Source organism: Rousettus aegyptiacus, unplaced genomic scaffold (assembly GCF_014176215.1).
Source record: "Rousettus aegyptiacus isolate mRouAeg1 unplaced genomic scaffold, mRouAeg1.p scaffold_m13_p_13, whole genome shotgun sequence".
Classification (NCBI taxonomy): domain Eukaryota; kingdom Metazoa; phylum Chordata; class Mammalia; order Chiroptera; family Pteropodidae; genus Rousettus; species Rousettus aegyptiacus.
The window spans coordinates 14210993-14235899 of record NW_023416288.1 but is presented as its reverse complement, the minus strand read 5'-3'; the positions used below and the strand labels follow the sequence as shown (position 1 = coordinate 14235899).

The 24907-nt window shown below is 32.7% G+C and overlaps 1 protein-coding gene and 1 pseudogene across 1 annotated transcript in view; both read right to left on the bottom strand.

The window, feature by feature from the left end:
• The window catches only part of ZNF804B (zinc finger protein 804B), a 438988-nt gene that overhangs the window by 366410 nt on the left and 47671 nt on the right, over positions 1-24907 (bottom strand). The window lies entirely within an intron of this gene.
• On the bottom strand, positions 1481-11390 carry LOC118610696 (annotated as a pseudogene).

The window sequence follows — 24907 nt, the reverse complement described above, 5'->3', positions numbered from 1 at the left end:
CATACCACATACCACTTTCCCCTACTTTTCAAAACACAACTATAACAATGCTAATTTTTTCTTCAATTACAGTTGACATTCAATATTATGTTTTCAGTGTATAGCAGAGTGGTTAGACATTTTTATAACTTACAAAGTGATCCCCCCCAATAAGTCTTGCACAAACCTGACACTATACATAACTATTACAGTATTATAATATTGTAAGCTGTACTTTATATTCCCATGACTATTTTGTAACTGCCAATTTATACTTTTTAATCCCTTCAGTTTTTCACCCAGCCCAACTGCCCTCCCCTCTAGCAACCATCAGTTTGTTCTCTGTATCTATAAGTTTCTTTTGTTTGCTCATTTGTTTTTTAACTTTCATATATGAGGCAAATATATGGCATTTGTTGTTCTCTGACTTATTCAGCATAATACTCTGTAGGTCCATCCATGTTGTAGCAAATGGTAAAACTTCTCATTTAGGACGAGTAATATTCCATTGTACATATGTACCTCAGATTTGTCCATTTGTCTTTTGATTGGAGCATTTAATCTATTTAAAATTAAAATAATTATTGATAGGTATGTAGTTATTGCCATTTTATTGTTTCATATTTGTTTTTATAGTTCATCTGTTTCTTTCTTATTCTCTTGCTGACTTCTATGTTGATAATTTTCTGTAGTGTTATATTTGGATTTCTCTTTATTTATTCTCTCTCTCTCTCTCATAGATTTTTGGTCTGTGGCTCCTATGTACTTCATGTACAATAAGCTATATTCATAGCAATCTATTTTAGGTTGATGGTCTCTTAAGTTTGAACAAATTCTAAAATCACTAGTTTTTACTACCTCCTTTCATGTTTGTGTTTTTGTCATTATTTTTAACTTCTTTTCTGTGTGTGTGTGTGTGTATATATATATATATATATATATATATATATATATATATATATGTCTCTCTCTTAATTTACTGTTATCAATACACATGATCTTCCTACTTTGGCCTTTTAAAATTTGTACTAGTTTTTGTGTCGGTTGATTTACTGCTTTTATTATGCATTTGCCTTTGCCAGTGAGAATTTTTGTTCTTGCAATTTTTTTTATTCTTATTTTTAAATTTCTTTCTTCTTCTTAAAGAAGTCCGTTTACTATTTCTTGTGATACTGGTTTGGTGGTGATGAACTTTTTCAGCTCTTTTCTGTCTAGGATAACAATACTAATTCTTGGTTCTCCCTCTGTCCAATCCAGTGACTTCTCATTTCAGTTTAAAACTATCCTGGGAAGTTAATTTAATTTGATGGAAAGGAGTTAATATCTATCACATAGAACTGAGTTAAATATTTTAGGAATTCTGGTCAGTGAGTCTGACCAATTCTGACACATAATTAGTAATATTTCCATTTCTAAGGAGAATTAGTCCTAAGGATTAACATTTTCAAAACTAATAAGATTATGTAGTGCGATTATGAAAGGAAAATACAAGGTTATTATTTTATAAATATTTGTTGTAAAAAAATGTATTATTACTCTTCCATAAAAAGTTCCAATTAAAATATATTTATCCAGATAGGGAATATTCATTAGCAGAGAACCTAACAATAGGAGAGAATAAATTGCCAAACAATACAATTAATAATGTTAATGATCTTTAAGAAGGAGACACTTTAGATGAACAGCTGATTGTTGGCAGGAGGGCCTGAGTATAGCTTTGCCAAGAATGGGGCTCGGAAAACACCTCTGTGTCTGTGGAAGGCTACAAAAATATGTTGTGCCAGTTCTAGCTTATAGTAATATTTTTTAAAATACATCTCCTATGTAAATATTAATTTGTATTATACTTATTGATAGGATCACCAAAAATGTGTGTCATTCACTATGAAAAGACAACACAGGAACCACCAACACTTACAAAAATCTTGAGGAAAAAATGGTTTTTTTGAGAAGTCTTGCTTAGTGGAAAATGTCTAGGACCCAAGTAGCCAAACTAAAAATAGTTTCAGTATAAGATGTTAAATGCTCATTATATGCTATGTGCTATGTATAGATTATTTAATTTAATCCTCCTGACTATCCAATAAAGTAGCAATTATTATGTCTATTTTTATTTTCAGATGAAGAAATAAGGTATGCAAGGATGAAGAACCTGCCCCAAGTCAAGCTGCTAGATTAGCCACTGAAGGATTCAATTCCCACTTTGCAGTATTCCAAAGAGTGTCCTTCCCCACTCTCTCTCTCACAACTATTGGATAATCACACCAAGATGACCCAACTGTCCTGGATCTACCCTTATTGATGCATATAATTATTTCAGCATTTTTCCTTGAGGCTAAGAGCAGACATGCTAATAGCTTTCAGGGAATGAGATGTTCAGCTTAGCTTAGGGGCCCTATTACTAAAACTGATTAGAAATTTGATGCTAGGAACCTAGGTTTTTCTATAAAGCTCCTTAAATAACAAGCAAACATAACCTGAACCCAGTTCTACCACTCCCCAATAAAAGAGTGAAGACGAGCCATACCTCCATTAATTATTTTTTTTCTAAGGCTAACAAGTTGAGAGTTAAAATGAAAACTTTAAAATTACCTAACTATTAGACATTGAAGGCAGAAGGAACAGTTAATTGAACACTTAAACTGCAATCGTGCAGAGTCTAGTTACACTTAAATGAAATATTGAACCCAAGGAGTGCAAGGTCTGGTTCTATTTATAATACTTGCTGCTCTCCTTAAGTTATATTAATGACTGCTTAACACTATTTGATTATTATAACAAAAACAGCAAATATGTATTAAAGGCTTACCACAAGTTTCTTAAGAGGTAACTTCTGTTACTATCTCAGTTTTACAGATTAGGAAACAGACATCTAGAGTTTAAATGGCTTGCCCAAGGGCCTACAATGTCAGAACCAAAGTAATGTGAATGAATCCCTGCTCTTACTACGATAATTATTGACTAAGGTAGGAGTGGCTGAAAATGTAAAATGAAAGAATATATTAGCATCTCCTTAGTAAGGGTAACAAATACCTATTTCAAATTTAACAAATAAACGTATACTTTTTATTTATAGAAAATTACTTTCAATGCCCTTCCAAATATAAAATGTTAAAAAACACTGTGGCAAGGGGGTCCTATGTGTCTCAGCCTAGCCTGGAATACATAATGAATTCTCAAAATTGTTGACAATACAAGCAAACAAAATTCAAAATCTACATTTGTCTTTGTTTTTAATCCTATTTTTCAGAGTCTTGTCTTCCATTCCCAAATTTCACTGTGAAAAATTTTACAGATAAAGTATATTGAAATGATACTACAATAAGCATCCATATACTCTCCATCTAGATTCATCAATGGCAGCATTTAGCCATCTATGCTTTCTCCACACACACATATACACACACACAGAGATATGCAGGGTGGCTTGTTTTGTTTTTGTTTGATTTGCTCTCTCATTTGAAAAAGTTGTAAACATCATGGTATTTCACTTCTAAATATTTCCTCGTAAATCCCTTAAGAGTAAGGAATTCATCTGATTTGCTGAAAATATCAATTTGATTTTCTTTGTCTTAGCTTTATAGGCAGGTCTAATTCAAGAGATACCCAAAGCTTATAAATCTTAACTAATCCATAATTAGCAAATGAATAGAATGACCCTTGCCTGTAATTGCTTAGGTATCTGAGAGTCATTAATACTTCTCCTGTCACTGTCAAGAACTATCATCATCCTCAAATAAAAAAGATGTGCAAATCACAGGGTTGTTATATGCCGAATTCAAGTATAGCTCAAAGCTTTTATGTGATTTACCATCATTTTTTACAATTATATCTGGTATCCAGACTGTACACTTCCTCAGTACTTCAGCTTTTATGTGTGGAGAACACTCACTACTCCCTCTACTTGATTTAATGTTCAACATATTAGTCTTAAAACTCCAATAAACCATTATCATTGTTTAAACATTAAGTAATCAATACCCCTCAATGCTTACTCACTTCTTATACAAAAATAAAAACTTGTGAATTTTACAAATTAGATTATATTCACATTTACAATCTTATTCAAACAATATAGATATTTGATTTAAAACATTTCTTAAAAAATTTTTTTAAATATACAAACCATTGTAAGATTTAGATAAAGTATAGCTCAGAAACATAGAAAAGATGCTTCACAGTGCAGACTATGAACCATACTTCCTGTGTCCAAATTCCAACATTTCACATTTAATTGCTATGTGACTTTAGGAAAATTGTGCCTCGTTTTCTACATCTATAAAAAGAAAGTTATCATAATATTTATTGTATTGTCTTATTGTGAAAATTAAATGAGCCAAGAGTATGTTGTTCACAGAGCTTGGATAACAACAGGCACACAGTAAGTGCTTAAATAACGTTAGCTATATCTCTAATATTACAATGATTAGAGAAGCAGTTCTCCAACTTCTGGTCTCTGAATCCCTTTATTTAGAATTCTAAAGAGGTTTTGTTTAAATGGGCTTTATTTATCAATAACTATCATGACAGAAATTTGAAAAATTAAATGTTTATATTTACATAAATGATAATAAATGCATTATATGTTAAAATAAATATTTTAGTAGAAAATGACTATTTTATCCCAAGAAATTAATGAAAAGAGTAGAGTTATTTTACATTTTTGCATATCCTTTTAATGTCTGGCTTCACAGAAGATAGGTAGATTCTCAAATTTGCTTCTGAATTCAATTTGCTGCACTATGTTCTTTTGGTTACAGTATCTCAAGGAAATCTAAACATAAAGATATGTATTTGGAAATAAGAGTATTTTAATAGATTTTCAGAAATCTTTGGATAGTCTTGATACTACACCAAAACTCAACAAGTGGTAGTTTATTAAAGCTTCATTTCAATATGCAACCTGAAATCAAATCAATGAGCATTGTTACATACTGTTACATTAAATTGTCTACTTTTCACTTTGAATGGTCTTTAACTCTTGCATGATTTTCTACCATTGATCACTTGAAACATGTTGGTTTACTGCATTATGCAATTCTTTCACACATTAACATATTTTATTAAACAAAATATATGTGTTAATATCACCACCATCTTTAACAAAAAAGCTACAAGAAGTAAAAGGCACTTACTCTCACAGTAGCTGTCACAATTTTTACAAAATTCTAATTTTGTCCTGAAAGCCTGAATTGTTTTAATGGTGACAAATATCAGTTGACTTCCTTTGAAATGACAAGATCACTTCTTTCATTTTTAAGTAAATATATGCCAAATACTCAAGTATTAAAATAAACATAATTTATCAGTTAATCTTTCAAGTAAAAATCATGTTCCATGAAGGGAAGGAGGCTGTTCAACTCTCAACTCAAATAGACATGTGTTTTTTCTTAAGACAACCATCATATTTCAGTATGCAGTAGAAATTCTTTTCGTGTACTTCTAATTTAGTCACACAAAATATTAAACAAGCATGGGCTCTCTTGTTTCTGGACAAGATGGACTAACAGGGACAGGTTTTATCTTCTCCCCTGCAAGGACCAAAAAAAATGCAAACTATATGAATCAAAAGTTTTCAAAAACACTGGACATCAGCCAACAGAAAGCACTGATCCCTGACAGACAAGAAACAAATGAAGCCAACAATCCAAGTGCCCTAATTCACTCCTTTGAGAGAACTTCCAGGTCATGGCACAAAGAGCGGAAATGAGACAGGGCTGATGGACTGACTGTAAGTTGAGGAGACCGAGAATCCAAGTTACTCAGTGCTCACAGGAAAGAAGAGTAAACTGCACAAAGAAACAGTCCCGGAAATCTTCAGAGGGTCTCCCTCAAGTGTTCATTAGTGTGCTGATAAGCAATTTAATTATTTGTTTATGTGTTTATTCATTCATTCATATTAGTATTATTTCTAGTCTTATACCCACTTGAGGGTCATTATTTTGACTAGATATTTATTTTGAAAACTTCCTAGAATAAAAATAAATCTACTCACTTTGAAAATAGAATTCTACCTCAGATTAAATGCCATTGTTGGTTCTGGTTTAAGGACTGAGTGATTCTTTGCAGAACTCAGATGATTTGATTTGTTTCATCATAGAACAATTCCAATCCTTTTACATCATTCCCAGAAAAGATATGTTATTTACTATTTAAATGGTTAGTACTGCCTATATGATCATCTTTGTACAGTCACCTACACAAGTCTTTTATTATGCTTAAAACCTTCTGTTGCCCTTAACTATAATTTAAAATCATTAGAGTGCTCGTTGAACCATTTTATCTACTAGAAAATAAAAGTTCAAACCTGACCTTTCAAATATCTGGCTAAATTATCATCCTGAAACCAGATGTTAATTGGTTAATGCATATGAGCACCAGAGTTGGTCAACTGATGGACAATCTTTCTACCTAATTATCATGTGCTGGAGTTATTTGGTAAATAGACATCTGCTATAATGTCCACTCTTCCAGAGTTCTTGGCAGAATTCCTACCTTTACAGAGAATATTTGGCTCACTCAAAATTAGTCTTCTTCACTCTTTCTTATACACATTAGACAGACACACACAGATTACTCTGCATGTGCAGGAAAAAATAAACTCAAAAAATTTGTATTCACTTCCCCTTTTAGGCATATGTTGCCATCTTGCTTATCAGTAATCACTATACAAATACAGTAATTCTTCACTTAATGTTAATAGGTTCTGTGACTTTAAGGAAACAATATATAGCAAAAAAAATTTTTTTTTTTACCATAGGCTAATATAAACAATAGTTAAGTTTATATGGCATCTCATCAAAGTTATAACAAAACCATTGAATGAAATGATGTTATTCGATAAACTGCTGGTATATACTTATGCTTAAACATTGATGTATATGCATAATACATGTATATATGCATTCTATTTTACTTATTAAAATCAGTAAAAACCAAACATCTACTATCGAGGTTAACTTTTTTTGGCATTAAAACTTCCCCATTGTACATTTTATTTTCACTTTTTTGAATTTTATATTGAACTTGTGGCCTTTTATAGACTTGAATTACTTCGACTGCTTTTAATTTCAACCTTACATTTTCATTTCTTCCCTGGTGACAGCTTCCTTCAAATGGATTCTTTGTCCATGTAGTAACAGTCCTGGTGTTTTGTAAAAGCTTTCTTGTTTTAGAGCAGGAATAAAAAGCTTTAACCTATTCTTAATTACCTTTGTCTTAGAATAGGATCAAATCTTCTAGGATTAAAAATCTTGGCACAAGGAGGCGCATATGAGAACTGGTAGGATGAAGATGTAGCTGCCTGACATCTCCAATTTTAAAGCAATATAAAAATCAATTGATTAAAATGAGTAAATACTGTGGTTCTGTTCAGGAGCAAGAGTATAGTGAAGGGTGTCTTTTCTATAAGTACATTATTTCCTTTATTTTTTTTTCAGAGACTATTTCTTTTCTTTCAACATTATCTTCATTTTCTGTTTAAGAGTCTGTACAAGAACCACTTAAAGACCACTCAGTGGTTGTTCCTGCCAATTCAGTGACCTGAAGCAGTGGGAGCTGCAAACTAGTCTTCAGTAGAAACTGCTGGATAGGCAGAAGGGCACCTGCATGCCTTCAAACCAGTCTGGGACCTCAGGTTGAGTAGCAGTAAATTTGGGAGCTGGAGCAGTCCATCTACTCTGAAATTCCTCCTTGGTCACAGCATTTTCAGCAGCAGCCAGTTCTTCCCTTTCAAACTCTGCAGGGTATCTATAGGAGCAGTGATCAGGCATGACCTCCCACAGGTGCTTATAGGAATGGCACCACACATGCATAGAACTTCCTGGGCCAGCATCCACCACCTCAGACCGGCTGAGTGAGCTTCCTTGTCACAGTATGGGATGTTTGCAATGTCTTCATAGTGCAGAGGAGAGTGTATTACACCAAGCAACAACAGTAAGCAGTTTACACAGGAGCCTCTGTGAGAGGCTGGTGGTCAGCCCTGGGATCAGTTACCACCAGAAGTCAGAGCTCCCAGAAGTCTGCCTGGATTTGGTTGGCAAAGTTTCCAGGGGTGAAGCAGCCAGCATTAAAAGTAGTTCTAGTGGCAGCAGCAAGCTTCTGTATGGCTTGCTGGTTGGTATTCCTGGAGGATATGATATTGACATCAGCCAGTTATTCGATGGCAACAATGGCATTAGCTGCCAGCTAAAGCTTCTTCCAAGTACTCTTCAGATTTGATGTAGACGTCAGCACTTTTCTTTTCATAGATGGACTGTTCTAATTAGAAGTCAAGGTTAGTGCCAACTAAATCGGTTTCTACTGCAAGGAATTTGAAGACATCTCTGCACCTTCATTTGTAGGACATCAAGTGTTCTAGATATTGTGAGAGTTTCCCTTTCAGTTATAGTGGGAACCCAGAACACCACCATATGGACCCCTAGCTGGGTAGCATCCCATACAAAATGCTGCTGCTGAACTCCATGGAGAGCTGGGGCAGTCCATAGATGTCAAAATTTTATTATATATTGTTCTAAGACATTTTTCAAGTAAGTGTTTCACCATCCTTTTTATTAATAATTTATTATTTGTATTCATTTCCTAAGGGCTACATTTCCAGTAACCAAAATATAAGGAGCTAAGAGACTGAGAGAAACCTGTTTGGTAAACAGTATCTGACATCAATCAAGTTTCAACTTAATATTTCATTAAATCTACTTAAGGTATAATTTATATTCAATAAAAACATGCATTTTAAGTGTATACTTCAATAACTTGTGACAAATGTAAAATCCTTTAATACTATGACTCCAATCGAGAGAATCTATAAACTATTATAAAATAAATGTCAACAAGGGATTATTTTTTTTAAAAAAAAACTATATTTCTCTAACTCCATTGTCATGTATCTTCTCATTCTGCACTCTTAAAATTATTGGAATTAAAATGAGAAAAACTAGTTTTTTAATCAATTAAAAAGAACTAGTTCATTTTTCTCATATAGACAATATTGGAATTATGAAACATCAAGTGTGTTTTGTGTAGTTGGTTTATTGTCTAAATATATAATTCTAGGTTTTAGCTAAATTTGGGGAATATAATACCTGTACTAGCTGCGATTCAAAAATAATTCATAATACAGCCTATTTTGTGTTATTTACATTTGGTTAAAATAATCATTATTTAGAAAGATGTTTTACATAATTTTTCTTAAAAATACATTTTTCTTTTCCACATACAGCTGCCACTTACTCTAAAGGTATCTTTACTTTCTAGAGGTCAAACTATTTCTGATTATAGCTTCTCATTCAAACCTATACTTTAAAAGGCTAGAGGATCACCAGGTATGTATAAAAAATCCAAATAGATTTGAAACCTAGCCTCTCATTCTTGAAGAACTCTTTATGTGAAAAATTTTTTAGTTGTATCATTTACCTAAAAAATATCTAATCTTGTTTTCTCAATAGTGTTTGAGTGAAAAAAAGTCTGTGATTTTGGCATAAGTGTGGAAATGTCTAATAGTACATAAAATCAACTAGGAACCTGGCTCTAGCCCTGTGCTTGTCACTAAAACGCTGTGAATACCACTTCAGAACTCTGGTTCTCATTTTCCTCTTTTTCCTAATTAGGATTCACAAATACAAAATCGATTATTCTTAAACTTATTTCTTTTTGGCTTTTGTTTTACAAATAGCACAGACAATTTGAGAAGTTTGGCCTTCTCACATTAGGTCAATAGAATTAAGGCTCTCAATTAAGTTAAAGATGAAACAAACATTCAAATAGAATGGCAGTGGATTTTTTCTTGTATTATTAGCAGAAATAATGAAAAAAAACCACTATAATACCCTTCTAGAAACAGTCTTTTTTAAACACTCAGACTCTAAGTTTCCATATTATTTATTGGTCCTAACATTTCTTGAAGGTTGAGTACCTACCTACTTCCTCTTAGTATTGTAATACCCTATAAATAGGCCAGGCACATGTAATCACTTAAATTTTTTTTTATATAATTTAACTGAAGTACCTCAATCTTCACTACCACCTTAAAAGACAACCCCTTTTCAACCTATTTTATTGATAAGGAAAATAAAATCAGAAAAGTTAAATAATTTCCTCAAAATCCCACAGTTTATAAAGGAGAGGTAAGACTGCAATGAAGTTAGAAAAGTTAGATAGTTCTAATTACAGAGGAAAACATTTTTCTTTGTAATTCTTTAAACTGATTCATCTAACTTCACCAATATTTTTTTTTTTTTTAAAGAGGAGGATAGGAGAGCAAAAGAAAGTCAAATTGAAATAATGAAAAAGAATAGGAACTTAAAATTTTCAAATTTGTGTTACCCAAGTATAAATTCATATCAGGTAAAAAAAATAAAAGCATTGAGTAAAAATATCAGTTTAGCACTAAATAGATCATTCAAATTAGCCTGGCTTCACTATACTGATAATATGAACATATTTTCAAACTAACAATCCAGCCTAAAAGCCTCAGAGTTTATGATTGTGTTAAGAGTGTAGATCCCATGTTAAATGTTACTACAACAAAACACACATTTAAGGGAAAAGAAAAGGAATGACTAGACCAGATGAAGAGCAACTCTGCTTCTTCAGTTTAGCTATCATATCTGCTCCTAAGGGCAATATGGTAGGAGAAGGCTGATTTCTTTCTCACATTGTTTTGCGTTGCTTTCCCTCCAGGGTGAAAGTGCAAGGGGGTGGGGGAAATCAGACTGGGTTCAGTTTAAGGGCAATATCAAAGAACAATAATTAACACTTGAGATTACTAATTTGGAAACTGTCAGACAATCATTATTGTTATTAATAATTTTTCTCACTTTTTTTTTGGTGGGACCAAGATTATTTGTGATCTAATGATAGACCTAGAACAGAGAAAGAAAACAAACAAATAAACAAAAATCAACTCCTGTTTTTTTCTTGGTTCTAGAAAGAGAATATTTAGTGTGGATCCAAAGCTCTTTGATGTCTCCATAGAACTTAAGAAAAAGCTATGCTCATCTTCCAAATAGATCTTCAAATCAATTTCAAATTATATTGAAATTACTTTGAGTGGGAAAGTGTGCGGGTTGCCTGAATCTTTAAAAAATTTTTAGGTGTGTTTCCTGAGGTGAAAAAAAAAATGATGGTTAATATTTGAAATCCTAAATTAGTAAATGTTTACTGATGTACTGATTTAAATAACTTAAAGCAGAAATAAATGTATATGATAAATTTCTGTATTGGATGGGAGTACACAATTTTCACCGATGTGTTTTCTGATCAGAAATAGTACCATTCAGGCTAAAATGCTTGGCCGTTGTCTTCTTCAGAAAGAATGTCAGAATTTGTTAATTAACTGGGAAAACAGTGTCTTGCTTAATATTCATGCTAAGTCAGTTTCATATGTATTTATGGATAAAAGGAAATAAGAGAATTAGAAAAACTTTATATATATATATGTATATATATATATATATATACACCCTTTAAGATTAAAGCACAAAAGATTGATAAAGATGATTATACATGTTTTAAGCTCTATATAACAAAAAGAGCAAAAAGCAAAATTGAAAGATAGATAACTATTGAGAAGAAAATTAACATTATACATGACATAAAATTTGTTATTTTATAAATGAAGTGCTGTTAGAAATCAATGAGAAACAATCATTTCAGCTTTAAATGGGCAAAGACCATAAATGAATAGACTATCATAAGAAAACGATAAACATTCATGAAATGTAAGGAAGGAAAGTTTAGAATCCCTGCTAATCAGAATTAGAAACACTTTTCAAAAACTCTTTTTTTAAAATCCCTGGTTCTAGTTTTTGGTAAAAGTTCAAAGATTATAATCCACTATTGAGAAGAGTTCAAATTGGGAACATCTTTCAAAGTTTTTTGGCAAAATGTGAAAAAGTGCGCCTATACTTTGACCAAATTGATTTTTAAGAATTCGTTTTTAAGATATAAACAGAAATTCATTAAGCTGTTAAGCAAATGTATCATTTATAACGTGAAAATATGTATACAACCTAAATATTTAATAATCACTAGTTGCTTAAATAAATATTGAAGCATTACCAGCATGGAATACTATATAGCCATTTTTCAAATGTCCTATTGTATAAGACTAATTAAAGATTCAATGAGAAATCCCCAGAATAAGCAAATCTTCAGTGACAGAAAGTAGTTTTGTAGTTGACTAAGGCTGGCAAGTTTGGAAATTGAGAGTGACTTCTAATAACTATGAGATTTGTTTAGGGCGAGGTGATAATTGCAGTTGTACAACTCTGAATATACTAAAAAACAATAAAATGTGCACGTTAGATGTATGAATTGTAGGTATATGAACTATACTTTGATATAACCATTACTTAAAAAAACAACACACAAGAAAAGTCAAAAGATGACTGGAGAAAATACTTGCAACATATATTACAAATAAAGAGCTAATATCCCTAATAGTTAAATAACTCTTAAAATTTGAGGGAAAAAATCCAAAACTAGAAAAATGGGCAAGAGACAGACACAAAAAAGATATAAAAATGATGCATAAATGCTTAACCTTATAAAAAGATATTTAACTTAATTCATCATAAAAGAAATACAAATTAAAGCTACACCAAAAATTAAGTTTCACAGTTATACACACACACACATGACACACAAGTGCCTATAAAAACTGGCAAAATCCAAATTGAGTCTTAAGTCAACAATATTGTACCAATGTCAATTTCCCATTTTAATCATTGTACTTCACGTCTACAAAATGTTACCACTGGTCGAACCAGGGTATGAGATACAAAAAAGATGTACTATTTTTATACTTTTATGGAAATCTGAAATTATTTCAAAATACTAGTTTTTTTAAAGATGTAAGGAAATGTTAAGAAGATATTGAGTTTAAAAGGAAAGTTATAAAAAGGCATGTATGGGATTCCAATATGTTGAAAAACAGAAAAATTATATTAATTTAATAAAAAATAGAAAAATTATATTAATTTAATTTTAAATGGAATTTAAATTGAATTTTAAATTGAATTTTAAATTTGCAGTTGTATGTGTTTACATAGGAAGTGTATTTCTGTATTTTCCAAAATTTCAAATGTTCAAACTTGAACATTTTTGTAATGGAGAAAATTTTTATTAATATGATAGAAAAAATAATCCAAAAAGTGCTATGGCTATAAGTTTCTCTGCCAGAGAGTAGTAAGTAAGCTGGACAAGATCTTTAATTTTCTTTTTACTTACCTTTCAACAATTTTATAATAAACCAACTGATGCAGTTTTTTTTTAGACAAATTAGAGCTTGCAATTGCTGCATTTCCAGAAAGAAATTATATTTACAGAAAAAAATAACATATAACTAACTGACTTTGATGTTCTATGTCAAAAACTCTACTGCAGAGAAAACCTGTTATGCATCACTCAATTTGACAGCCTTTTTAAAAATATAAATTTTCCTTTTTATTATGGATCACTTCATGCTCTGGTTAATGTGATCAGCATAAACCTTAAATTACATAATTTGAGTTCCTCAATGCCCTTTGGCAACACAAGCCTCAGTCTAATTCCTTTGTAGTAATCAAGTATGATTTGTTTTGTAAAAAATTCTCCAGAAGTAAGTGCAGTATTTTTTCTTTCCCTCTTAGTCCAACTAGAGTACATACACACAAATTATGCCAGTATAGCACTGTGAAAAAATGTCAGCAGGCACATGAGAGATTATAAAATATAAATCAGTGATTAAATAGCAATGGATGAAGAACTTAGGCTGGGTCACATTCAGTTTTAGATAGTGAGATAGTAAAGTAAGATAGTGAAGTTCAGATACTAAGTAAACAATTTAAAAAGTGGACCTTGAGCTGAGATGAGTAAAAACAGTGAAAATGTAATTCTAGAAGACAGCTGGGAACACTATGAAGGCAATCAGCATTATCACAAAAGTTCTTCTAAATATTTGCCCAAACGATTGTTAGTTTATGTGTGCGCGCGAGCGCGCACACACACACATATAATACGAACCACAAATATTTTAACCTCAATAATTTATAACATAGGCCAGAATTTAAGATTTTATTCTAACAAACTTTCTTTATGATTAAGTTATATTTTTATCTGTATCAAAAATTTTAAATCAATAACTTCATAAAAAATACTGTGCACTGTATCCTTCTCTTGGAGACTAACAGTATATATCACACACTAGAATATAAGGTTCCTAAAAAGTCTATATTTAAAATATGGTTTAATTTTGTTTAAACCAGTGTTTCTCAAATTTATTTGAACACAATACTTTTTGACAATAGGTTTTTGCAAATCTAGTGTTCATAGAATATAATTTTGAAAATAATCTATATAATTTTCAAACTTGTTCTCTTTTTTTCTGCTTATTTTTCTATGTGGCATCTGATAAGAATAATGGGGACAACTGTTTTATCTCAGAAATGAATTCACTTTCATAATTTGGTCCCCAAATATTTTCTACTAGAAAATTCTCCATATAAACTTCCAATAATGAATCAGGTCCATATATTGCCTCATTTTTAACATTGTTCCTGTACCAGTAAGTCTGCATTGATTTTCCAGGATCCTTTCTGGTTATCAAATTATGTAACCGTATGCAAAATATATTCATCATTCTCTTTTTAAAAATTCCTCACTGCCTAAGTCTTTTTACACTTATAACAATATGTTAATATGACTATTGTAAAACAAAAATATTGGAGCCATGCAATAAAGATGCTTTGGAATTCACCCAAGCTTAGTAAGATGCTTTAAAATTACCATCCAACTAAGGCTCTTGAGAAAGACCTTAGCATAAATGGAATTTATATCTAAAAGCCCTAATTAGGCCCCTGTTGAAGCCATTATCATTAGGTTTCCTATTGTGCCTGGCTGCTAAAATAGTTGTTCTCACTGTGTACCATAGAAGAGAAGCAACACCAAATCATAACATTTTCAAACTGAAAGACACCTTAGAGATTAGCTATTCCAATCTTTTCAATTTACAGTTGAGGGAAAGGAGGTCCAGTGAGGTTAAGTGATTTGCTTAGAATCAGTTTAAAAATAAAATGTTATAGGTATTTACAGTCTATTGTGTGAATGAAAAGGTTTTGAAGTGTTAGAAAATATTTCTTCTAATCAAACGCATAAATTTATCTGTAGAAAAAAAAACAAGAAAAATAGAAATACTAAACTTATTAAAGTATGATGTCTGAGATGGCAGTGTTGTCTGACAATATTGTATCATTAATTCCCAGGTATTTTCTTTTTCCACAGTTCATTTATGATGACTTTAAGTGCATAGATCATTAACCCTTGAAGAATCTTAAATCATCTGTTATGAGAAATCTTATTTTATTAAACCACAAGTGGACATGTTCTCAAAAAATATTTGACTTTGCAGTTCAAAATGGAATCCTCAAAAAGGAGCTAAGTGAAAAAATAAGTGTTCATCATCTTATATTGCTCTGCTTTAGATGGCAGAAATGGACCAGTTCAGTATTGACTCAAGAGGAAACTGAGTCAAACAGGACTTGGTGGATATTGGTTAAGACATAGGAAGGGCTTAAGTGAGAAACATCATCGTATAGGTATAGACTAGGAGTGAGTCATCATTTTTAAAAAGGTGAGGAAACTGAAGACCAGGAAGAAAAAGTGATTTACTTGGGTTTTATACTAGTAGATACATCAGGGCTAGAGACCAGATCTTCTAGGTTCTAACAGAATGCTCTGCTTGACCCCACCGCACTATAGACACCAGAGGACATCAGTCCGCCATCACGTGTGTGGAGTAGTCAGGGATAGAGAGTACCTGGGCTGCAGTCTGAGAGTATTCCTGGGGTCTCAGAGTATCTAGTTGGTACAACTGCTTCTCCATATACCAGATGCTCAGAGACTAGTCCCCTGTAGTCACTGGATTATATAAAGTCATTTCTTTCTGTTGCAATCTTCCCTTTGTTAGTTGATTATTGGTGACTAAAAAAGAGTCTTTACTGCATGAACTATGGCATTATCGCTATTACCAATGCCAGAACTTCTAATTCTGCCCAAAATGTATCTAACATTCTAAGAAATGTGATTCTGCAAAATGAGATTGATATTTTTATTTCTATACCATGATCATCTCTCACAGTATCCCACTCTGTTTCTCCAATCCAGTTGTCTATCTACCTTCTTATAAAGGTGCTGCCTTTGAGTACAAAATCAGATAAGAACGAAAAGATACTAGAAAAGCTCTATATCATTGCCTTTTAGGTTTGGGAGTTTCTAAGGCCTCTGTCAAAACCACAACCATTCAATTTTCCTTCAGTGATTATGGCTCTACAAGATTAATCTTGCTTTTTCTACTAAGAACTATTATAATCCACTAACCATGTGCCCTAAATTATTTCATAGACCTATTTGATCATTACTGCTGACCATAAATCTCTATCTCATGTTCTTTTGCCTGGCAAATCCACTCATCTAAAGGCTAGGGCAAATTTAACTTGAATTCTGGAATAGGGTTCCAGGCTCTAGGGTGGGTCAGATGCTATCTAAAAAGCAAGGACAGAGCCAGGAAGTCAGGGGTTGTGTTCAGTATCAGGCTTATGGAAGATTGCAAAGAAGCAGGTAAAGATATAGCAAGGGGTCAGAAACAGGTCAAGAAGTGGTGTTTAAACAATATTAATTTGACGGTGCCAGACAAGGTTGGGTTCCTATACGCATTGAATTCGTAGCTTTATATACCAAACACTCAGCCTTCCCACTTTCTTTGCCTTTTCTATCTCTCTTGGGAAAAAAAAAAAGGGGGTCATAGAGAAGATTATCATGCATAAATCAAACTCCAGAGTCAGCACAGCAGTCTTTCTGCTGCAGCTGCCTCCCTCTCCCCTTCCTCGGGCACTGATGTTACTGCTCATTCTTCCTGGGGTTGCCAGTATGAGAACCTTTGAATTCTGTTCCCCTGGACTTGATGCCTCTGTCAGTAGTTTTCTTATTTACAAATTATTTTCTTTTTCTTTATCTCAGACCAATAAGGAAACACTCTTCTAGTGTCCAACCATCAACAAGTGTATTGGCCCCAATAGCAGAAGCCATTCTTGTCTTTTCAGTTTTCCACAAGATCATGGTGTCTGGGAACTGAGAAGGGTTATAGCCGAGTGTGTCTGGTTTACTCTACTGGAAACCTCAGCTGTTCCTCAACAGAATCTCCTCCCCACTCCCTTCCTGCCCACCACGCATGCCCTGATCCTGAGTCTGGTGCCCCTGCCAGACATCTAAGTCTCCAGTGGTGATCTTTTGCTCTTAGAAACATTTTTTTTTTTTTTTTGCCCTGTCTTGAATTGTGGCTTCAGTTGGGGAGTAATAAATTTGCCAGACATGTCAGAATATATCTGAAACTCAAATGTAGATAGACTTTATATTCTTACATTCACAGGAAGGACCACTGCCCAAGCTGGGCTATAACTCTGCAATAGTCATAATGGAGATGGCTTTTGAGTGTTTTGTTCTGAGTGGTTTACATACTGCTGCCCCTTTTAGTGTGTACATGCACTATGTTTTTAGTGACCTTTTCTAAGTAGACTCACACGGGTAATTCTTATCACTGCTTAAAAAATTCTATCAAGTAAATGTTTGCTGAGATGACTTTTGATTACCCCACATAGCAGACAGAACCAACAATGTGACTAAATGACAATGGAAAAACATTTATATCCTGTTTGCTTATTTTATTTGTATTTACAAATGACCATGAGCAGAGCTATTCTTGGAATTTATATCACTGCAAAATTGTGCTGTTACTTTCAAGACCCACTGAACTGTATCATTCTGTTCCCTGCTTCCCTATGGGATTATCTCTTTTTCTCTCCACTGCATTGATTTAAAGGATCAATTTTACAATTGAGGAAAAGTGATAGACTAAAAATAGAACTTTGTTCAATTTTTCCTATGCTAAAGTTCACTATCTTTTTGCTCATCCTTTCCCAGGCTGAAAGAGGTAACTAAACATTTTAGGAAAAAAAAGTCTTCCCTTTCAGTACCATATTTAACAATAATTATAAACAGTGGTGGCAATAATTTTAATGAGTTTTAAGCAGAGAAATGACTAGATAAACAAATCAGGATTAGTTGTAGATAAACTATCATGAGGCTATTTAATTAATATGTAATGTCCTTTATTTTTGGTTCCTGTAAAAATATAGTTTGCTTTTTAAATTTTTCTTCTTTATAAAACCAAGGCTGCTTCAACTTCAACTAACACTAATAAAAGACCTTTTCTATATAGTCCTATTCCCTTGAAAACTCTAATTAGAATATCACTATGGTAAAAGGATAAATATACCACGTTTGCTCTATATTCACAATCTTTCTAAATAGTGTTGCAGCTTGATTTAGATACAAATCAATGACAGTTCATACTAGCACCATACTATAGAGAAAATTTTGGATTTCTACCTCTGGCACACTACTGTATTACAATAACAGAATGTTTCCAAAAGCAAATGGTGCTGCAGCATTCCTTCTCATAATAAAAAGAGCCGCAAATAATACACAAATAATATACATTATGTCAGACTAAAATAAGTAGAACTTTGACCTAAATGCTACATCTATAATAGGGTGGATTATGGTACATGAGTTAAGTTATAACAGCTCATTTTTCTCAACTGGGAAAAAAATAGATGTTTTCTTTAAGAATTGTAGTTTTTTTCCCTTTATTTTATAAAACAGTATTATTAGTTAGCAATAAATTTTTGAAAGAAAGGAACCAACATTTTCCAGAAAGAATGTTTGACTTTGATATTTCTACTTCAGAGTTACCTATAAGCATTGATTATGAGGCTGTAATTCTAAATTTCTGCAAGTGCATGGTAACCTTGCATGTGACTAAAACATATCATTTAGAAATAGGAGTTACTATAAATAAGTAATTGTCATTGTAGTTAGAACTGCAACCCTTTAGCAGCACCAGCTTTGGCAATACCATACTGCCTTCATCCCCACAGTGCCACATATACAAGAGACACATTTAAAAATTTAAAGTAAATCTGTATTGAAAATGTTGGGGATTTCTATACACCATTTGTGGTTATCAAAAACAAACAAAAAACAACTGAGAATATTGGGTAGAGTAACATATAGATTATTTTTATCTGGCCTTTATATAAAAAATAATTCTATTTGAAGTAAGATTTCAACAACTATGAATATCAGTTTTGGAATTCATATGAACACTTAGAAATGTCCACTAGACCTGGACTTGTTGCTGATGTGACTTGGCTAGGAGCTATTGTTGCCCCCCAGTTATGGTTTACTGTGGTTTCTTTGTAGACTCACAAAGGTGGTTCTTGACATTTACATAATACTTCTGTGTTATAAATCTATGCCCTAAACCATCATAGGCCAAATTCAGACTTTCACACAAGAATTAAGAGTGATTTACAGAAACCACAGAGTTTGGGCAAGGGAAAAGAGGTCAACCTTCATGATGTGGCTGTGGCATTTGTAAATTATTATTTGCAGAAATGCAAATAATAATTTACAAATGCATATGTAAATTATTATTACCAGCCAATCCAAAAAATCAAAATGCTTTCTGACTGAGTTCACCACAGTACATTCAGTCTTTTTTATCTTCCTTCTCTCTTCCACGCTGAAGAATCCTATGCACATTTCTAGAATTTAGGACACCTCATATTAACAGTTCATGCATTATCATCACCCATGGTTAGTTTCTTCTAACCCCACTCAGTCTCCCTTTCCTTCCAAACTCTGTCTTCCTCCTCATTCCTAACACAACTCCAGGCTGAGAGCATGGCGATAAGGAGAGAAGGCAACTAGCAGTGCTCCTGTTGAAGGCAGCTGAGGAGTCTCCACATACACAAGTGTGGGATATGTGCCCCACACTCCCTTTTGTCTTAACCATGCTCCAGAACATTGTGGGCTTGTCTAGGTTATTTAGAGACTGAAAACCACCCAACACTCAGATCGAGGCTCTGTGGAAGGGATCATCCAGAGGCCGTGGTCCTGTGAGAGGGAGGATCATAGTTTGACATCTCTGTTTCCCAGGAGGAAGCTTGCAGGATCCATTCTGTAGCTGTTTCCCCTTGTGCTTGTAAAGGTTCATGTGTACCCATGTGGATGACTGAACCCTAAGAGGAGGGGGCAGTTCCAGCAGGGACTGTATTCAACAATATACTACTAATACACAACTTTCTAAAAATAAACACCACACTCAACAATATACTACTAATACACAACAATATACTACTAATACACAACTTTCTAAAAATAAACACCACACTCTATCCAAAAATCAAGTATTTTATTTGTTTTTCAAACATTTGATTTCTCATAGTTTTTAAGAATATATAACTATGAATTTGCCAATGGGTGCACTTTCTACATTATGAACTCATTACTCCCCAGTACAAAATATTTGTTCAAATAGAGAGAAAGAAGGAAAGAGAAGTAACATTTGCTGATCATTCAGTATGTCCTAGGTAGGAAATTTTTATGATTGTCATAGGTATCCTAACAAGTATATTAATATCCACACTAAAATGATCTCAGCTGGGGAAAACATGATCTTAACTACTATTGTCACTTTGCTATTGAAATTATTGGCTTTAAGTTATTCATTAATTAGGATAAACTGAGTTTTTAGCAATCATCTCGTTGAAAACGTAACCTACAGGTTATCTTCAAATATGAGATTGTTATGAATACTAAATTTAAAAACTCATGACATTGATATAATTTTATGCTTCATAGACATTTAATAAAACATTTATTCATTTAGATTTTGCCATTTTCTTTTCATCCTGCAAAAGATGTCACCAGTTATGAAACTGTATACCCATCTTAGAGTTCTTAAATTATTTAGAACTAAAATAATTCCTTCATTTCAAGTCTTGACTGTACCACTAAAAAAAGAAGTGGCAAAAAAAGGTCTTTATTTATTACCTGTCCTTCCAAAGAATAACCTTTGAGATGGAGTTTTCATTACAGCTTAAAATGACATGAAGTTCAGAAAATTGATTAAAAATATCTAAAGGGACTTCAAAAGTTATCTTTAAAAGGCTTAATAGACAAACTATATATCCTGAGTAAAACTTTTATCACTTTCTTTACCTGGCCAAACCATATGGATCAACCATCATGAGAAATCTTTAATAAATGCCAGGCTGTCAATTAAACAGGAGAATCAAGATTTCTACTAGTCTTTGGAACAATTTTGCTAAATTTATTGGAAAACGGGCCTTTTTAAATAAATTACAGATTTTTATAATAACTGTCTACCTAGAAACGCATGTAATTGTTCGGGAGGAAAATTTTAAATAGATTTTTTTTCTATCCTTATATATTTTTAAAATGTATGAGATAGTGTATAGTCAGATCACTTTTGTGTAACTGGTATAAATCAGTAAAGAGGAAGCATTCTAGAAGATTGTGAATATTCTAATGCAACCAGCAGTAGCTGATGGAATCTACCACTGGGTGCTGGCTCTAAAATGCCTCAGGTACTCTACTCTCAATCGGAACCAAGAATAAATCAAGGAAAAACAGAAAATGGGGATACGCTTTCATAGGGTATCACAATGGGCAGTGGAGAAAAGACAGCCAAGCACTCTAAATTCTTCTGTCGCCGTTTACTTAGAAAATCTGATTTTTTTAAAATAAAATATTGACATTTAAAACTATGTGAAGAGCTTAAAATATTCTATTTATGTCAACCTCATTGTTTTTGACATCTAAAAAATATATATAGTGGTACCAACAATAAGAATCACGGTCAGTAATTTCATTTAACATTTTTATAGACCTGATCATTTACTAAGTGATTTCACAAGCATTACTTCAATGTAGATGCACAGGTATAATTAGTGTCCCTATTTTGCAGATGATGCAATTGCCAGTCAGAGCCACCATGCAGCACCCTCATTTTAGGAGAAACTAAGTGGTGGAGCAGAAAGTCAGCCAATGCTTCTGACTAGAAGTCTAGACTTCTCACTATAGCCTATACTGTAGGATACCCTCAAAATGAACTCAAATCTCCAAATTGCCTGTTGGAATTTGCCAATGAGTGCACTTTCTACATTATCAACTCATTACTCCTCCAGTATAAAATATTTGTTCAAATAGAGAGAAAGAAGGAAAGAGAAGTAACATTTGCTGATCACTCGATATAGCCTAGGTGGGAAATTTTTATGATTGTCACAGGTATCCTAACAAGTATATTAAAATTCACTCCAATCTACATTAAAATGATCTCAGCTGAGGAAAACATGGTCTTAATTACTATTATCACTTTACTATTGAAATTATTGGCTATAAGTTATTCATTTAATTAGGATAAACTGATTTTTCAGCAATCATCTTGTTGAAAATGTAACCTACAGATTATCGTCAAATATGAGATTGTTATGAATACTAAATTTAACGACTCATGACATTGAGATAATGTTATGCTTCATAGACATTTAATAAAACATTTATTCATTTAGATTTTACCATTTTCTTTTCATAGTTTCAAGGAATGAGTTTTGTTGTTGTTGTTGTTGCTGTTTTGCAAGCCACTGAAAAACCTATAGTTCCCTAATATCATGCCTCTGGTGCTTGATAAAGTGACCTAGGCCCTGTGCCAGACACTTTACAGATCTTATCTCATTAGATTATCTGTCCAGTAAAAAATACAGAAGCTGGGCTACAGATAGTAGTTTGCTGTAACAAAACACCAGAGAATCTATAAATAAATAGTATGATATCCTAGAGAATGCCTAAAACACCAGCAATTTCAGTGTTCCTATAAGAACTGAGTCAAAATAAAGGGTAAATTGAAGACACATGGATAAAATCCTTTACTCCCTTTTAAAAATGTTACTAGAAATGTTAATCAAGTGTGAGCTTTTTTGATAAGCATATCAATATTGGTTCATTAGATGTGACAAATGTATTATACAAATTTAAGATCTTAAAAATAGGTAAACTGTGTGTAGTATGCCAGAACTCTTCTACACTCTTTACAATTATTTTGTAAACCTAATTGTATTCTCACATAGAAGGTTTATTTTTTTTAAGGCAATTATAATAAAAGTGTTTCAAACAGAAAAAAAAAAGAGTCCTTAATAATCTCTTTATCCTTTCTCTTTCTTCCTTTCCTTTCGTGGACCATTAAGTCATAAAGCCATGAGATGGGGCAGCACCAACCACCCAAGCGGTGGGCAGCTGGTTATGGAATGATAGAGCTCAAGCATGGTGAAAAGCTATATGGGGAGAAAGCACCAGATTTCTTGCCATTAAAAAAAGGATTTACAAATATGAAGAAAGAAAACTAGAACACATTCTGTGGTGATGGACTAGAATTCGAGTTATCATTATGAACTGATAGTTTTCAATATACATAAATATAGAAATATCGACGTGTCTGTGTGTATTAACTGTCCACTGAGGAGAATTAAGATCAGTTTCACCTGAACAGCAACTAGTGGACCTAGGGCCCAGATACTAATATCTAAATGTCATTCTCAACTAAAAGAAACTAAGACACTTTGGAGAAACAGCTGATTACAGGGCTGACGCAGTGAAAGTGCAAGATGAAACAACTATCCAGTTTGCCAGAAAGCAAAAATGTTCAAAGAATAAGGAGTCATTTCAAAATGATAGAGGACTCAGTTTGAAAGGGTTCCTGTGGCCAAATATGGGATAGTAACAAACTAAATAGGAATAAATAAAAAAGGAATCCATGAATCTATACTGATATAAATAAGTGAAACAATTAAATTTGATGAAGAACAGACATTTAAATAGTTTTAAATTACCTCCTGAGATAGGCAGGACACTACCCCCTACTGCCAAATGACCATGCCCTTGTAACTTGTGTCATGTTTGTGTGTATGCTACACTATATGGCAAAAGGAATTTTACAGATGTAATTAAATTTACTAATCAATTGACTTTAAAATAGGGAGATTATCCTGGATGCTCTGTTAAGGAAGTCAGAGATTCTAAGTGTGAAAAGGGCATGACTCACAGTTGCGGACTCTGACATATAAGGGCTTGTGTGCTCGTGGATTGGCCAAAGGTCTCTAGGAACTTTTTGGTAAGGTATACATCTTTACACACATATCACATATTAGATTTATATACAAATATATGTTTCTTATATATAAAATATATCCTGAGACTATATCTAAATTATAGTCTATATTATACATATGCACACATACATAAACTAATAATAACATCCTGACAATATTTTTAACTTATAGCCTAAAAATAAAGGAATTTAACAAGAAAAACGGTACTGTTCTGGTATTTAACACAATAAGCATAACTTCCATGCCTAGCTTTTGTCTAAGTTCTATTTTGTTTTCTTGAATTTCTACAATATAATGTGGATAGCATAGATTGCCAAAGTATATAAAACTCATATCTAAAACATGAAGAAACTGACCCTGTGCAAAATGGCTACATTAAGAGATTTTATTTAGTCTAGATAATAGACTACAATAAGAAAATAACACAAAAACCAGGAACCCAAAGAGGCACTCACCAAGACACATCATAATTAAAATGTCAAAGGTTAAATACAAAGAGAATCTTAAAAAGCAGCAAGAGAAAAGCAGTTAGTTACCTACAAGGGAACACCCATAAGACTGGTAGCTGATTTCTCAAAAGAAACTATGCAGGACAGAAGGACTTGGCACAAAATATTCAATGTGATGAAGACCTAGGATCAACAACCAAGAATACTTATCTAGCAAAGCTATCATTTAAAGTTGAAGGACAGATAGTTTCCCAGACAAAAATAAGCTAAAGGAATTTGTCAACACAAAGCCATCATTACAGGAAATGTTCGAGGGACTTCTTTAAGGAGAAAAAACAGGTATCAAAAACAGGAATAAAGAATGGTAATAACAACCATATTCCTATCAACAAGTACTGCAAATGGAAAAGA